Here is a 3,055-nt window from a genome sequence, read left to right on the forward strand (position 1 = left end):
TGGGGTGGCTTAGGCCAAGCCCACTCAGAGCCTCACATTCCTGCAGATGGGCAGCTGAAGTGCTTCTCAGATCCCAACTCAGAGTCTCAGAGACCTGTAGCCAGGGCGGGAGTCACACCAGGTTCTCCTTCAGAGCCCATGGCCGTCCTTCTGTGCTCAGTCAGACTGAGGGCAGACGTCAGCTCTTCATTGCTACAGGGCAGGGGTTCTGCTTTGTGGCTAGCAAGGCCCAGCTACTAGGGGTCACCCACTGTCCCACACCACAGGGACCACAGATGGCACAGGTGACTCAGAACTCCAGAGTGCCCTGTTCTCCTGTGGCAATTCCCCCAGGGGATGAGAGTGCCTGGGGAAGATGTGGTGCCCGGTGGCCCCACCCCTCCCCCCTGCTCACCACTGAGCTCAGAGGGAGATGAGGCTGAGATGGAGACACTGTCTATGTGCCAAGGGACTGGGGAGGTTTCAGAGAACCTGGGGGACTTAGACCCCAGGTTAGGAAGTGGCCTTCCTACGGGGCCACAGCAGAAGAGGTAAATAAGGGTGTTCCCTGAAACACGCCCTCTTTGCACCGGTGCTTGGAGGATCAGAAGAGCATCACCCAGCTCTGAGGTGTGTGGTCCCTAGGCTTGCACGGGGCCAAGGGCATCCCAGGGGTGAAGGCAACCAGGCACCACTGCCAGGCACTGTCCCCTGGAAACAGGATGGGAGCCACATTCCCTGCAGTTGGGGAGCTCTGGGGCTCAACTCCACTACCTTACCCAAGCTACATCCCCAGCCTTTGAGGAACTCTTCCTCTGCTCACCAAGGATCTATGCCGATGGTCCCCGGTGATGAAAAGAGCCTGGGTCGAAATTCTCCATCCTTCCCTCCACGACCACACCTTGCCGTGGTCCCAGAGACCCGCAAGGACTTGCACATGCACCCACCTTGGTGAGGATATGCAGCTGCAAGCCACCAGTGCCAACTCCAGCTCTTCCCTCCCGTCCAACCCCAGAGTAAGAACAGGGAATCCCAGGGCTGGATCACCCTGATGCCACTCTCACTTGTTCTTATGGGTAAATGACTTACCATGTTGTGAAATCAAGCTTTGGCGTCAGGTGGATTTAGGTTCAATCCCATGTGTTAGTCACCTTGTCATCACTGTGACCAAAACACCTGACAACAAGTTGGAGGAGGGAAGATTGATTTTGGCTCACAGTTTCAGAGGATTCATCCATGGTTGGCTGTCTCCAAGACAGAAAATCATGGCGGGAGGGTGTGGCAGAAGGAAGCTACTCAGCTCATGGCAACCAGGAGGCAGAGACAGGGTGGGGGACAGGAAGAAAGGGAACCCTTCCAGGGCACACCCCCATGACCTGCTCCTCCAACTAGGACCTGCCGTCCAGTAGCCTGTTCAGGTAGCAGTGGATTGGTCCACTTGATGGGTTAATCAAGTGGTCATTGTCAAAGTCCTCATGGTCCAATCATTCCTGAAAGCCCACCTCTGAACCTTGCTGCACTGGAGACCAGGCATTCCATGCCTGAGTTCCTGAGGGGACATTCAAGAGCCAAACCCTAACACCCAGGTCCCCTTTTCTCTTCTCAGTTTGCTTAGGGCAAACTGCTCACCCTCTTTACGCCTTGGTTTCTCCCACAGTAATGGAGAAATTCATGGTACTGACGTATAGGGTCATTGTGACTATTAAATAGGACTGTGATAGTGAATTCTATAGGTCAACTTGCCTAGACTAAGGGACGCCCAGGTGGCTAGTAGGTCTTACTTCTAGCATGTCTGAGTATTTCCTGATATGTTGGAATTGGTGCCCTGGGGAAAGCAGATGGCCTCTTCACAAGGTGGGCCTCACCCAGTCCATGCAGGGCTGGACTGCCCTACACTGGAAGGCTCAATCTGCTCTCTCCTGACTCCCAGTCTCAGCCTGGCTCCTACACTGTCAGCTCTCCACCTCTGAGCTCCTCCCACTAGCACTCCAGGTGCCCAGCTTACAGAAGGCAGAACCCAGGACTGCCCTGACTCCACACCCAGGGAGACCAATACCCTGTAAGTCTCTTTCTGTACTTTTTAATCTACAGACCCTAAATGGTGCACAGGGCCTGGAGCTCAGTAAGTGCTCAATAAATATCACCAGCCACATAGCAGTGGAGGCCCCGTGAGCCCAGCCATGCTGACATGCACCTGCTGGGCTGCTCTCAGGGCATCGGGGGGTGTGCTTTCAGGACCATATCCCTGGCTCCTATGCCACTGAAGGGTGTGCTTTTTGGGACTATATCTTGTCCTTGGCCCCTAGGTCACTGGGGTGTGTGCCTTTGGGGACTATGTCCTGTCCCTGGCCCCTTCCTCTTTCTCTCCCCACTTCATGGGTACCATGAGATGAGCAGCTTACTCCACCTGCCCTTCTGCCATAAAATTCCGCCTCATCTCAGGCTCAATGCAATGGATTCAACTGACCGTGGACTGAAACCAGGATCCAAAGTCAATTTCTCCTCTTTTAAGTTGTTCATATCAGCTTTTGGTCCCAGAATGAAGCTCACTGACAGAGACCCCCATGTGTGTCCAAGAGTCACACAGCCTCTGAGCCTTTAAAGGGCAAAAGTCACAGGGTGTCACCAGCCTCATGGTCTGCAGAGTCAAGATCAGAGAACCAGAGGGCCCACCTGGCCGGCTCTCAGCCATCTGTGTGTTGCTGAAACTTAAATAAGCAACTGGCTGACAGAGGCTAAGAAGCATCCAGTGACTGTTTTAATCTGTGCCTGATGGACAGCAGCACTCCTGGTCAGGGAGGCCCTCCTCGCCCATGGAAGACAGCTCGCACTTGTTCATACCTCGGCTGCCACCCTCTGAGCACTAAGTCCCCTGCCGTGCCGTGCCTGGGGGGATCACCCGCAGCATCCCTCAGGCTGCGCTCCTGTCACGGCCAGTGCCCTCAGAGGACGGGAAGGCGCCCACTCAGAGGCCCAGCCAAGCCAGCCTCGCCAGCCAGAGGCCCCCGTGCCTGCCCAGAGGCCCTTCAGCGTGTCAGGATGATACAGCAGAGGGTGCCTGTGTGGGCTGGTTCTG

This window comes from Marmota monax, unplaced genomic scaffold, assembly GCF_021218885.2.
Source record: "Marmota monax isolate L192 unplaced genomic scaffold, Marmota_monax_Labrador192_F-V1.1 WCK01_AAM20220418_F8-fsc00254, whole genome shotgun sequence".
NCBI lineage: Eukaryota > Metazoa > Chordata > Mammalia > Rodentia > Sciuridae > Marmota > Marmota monax.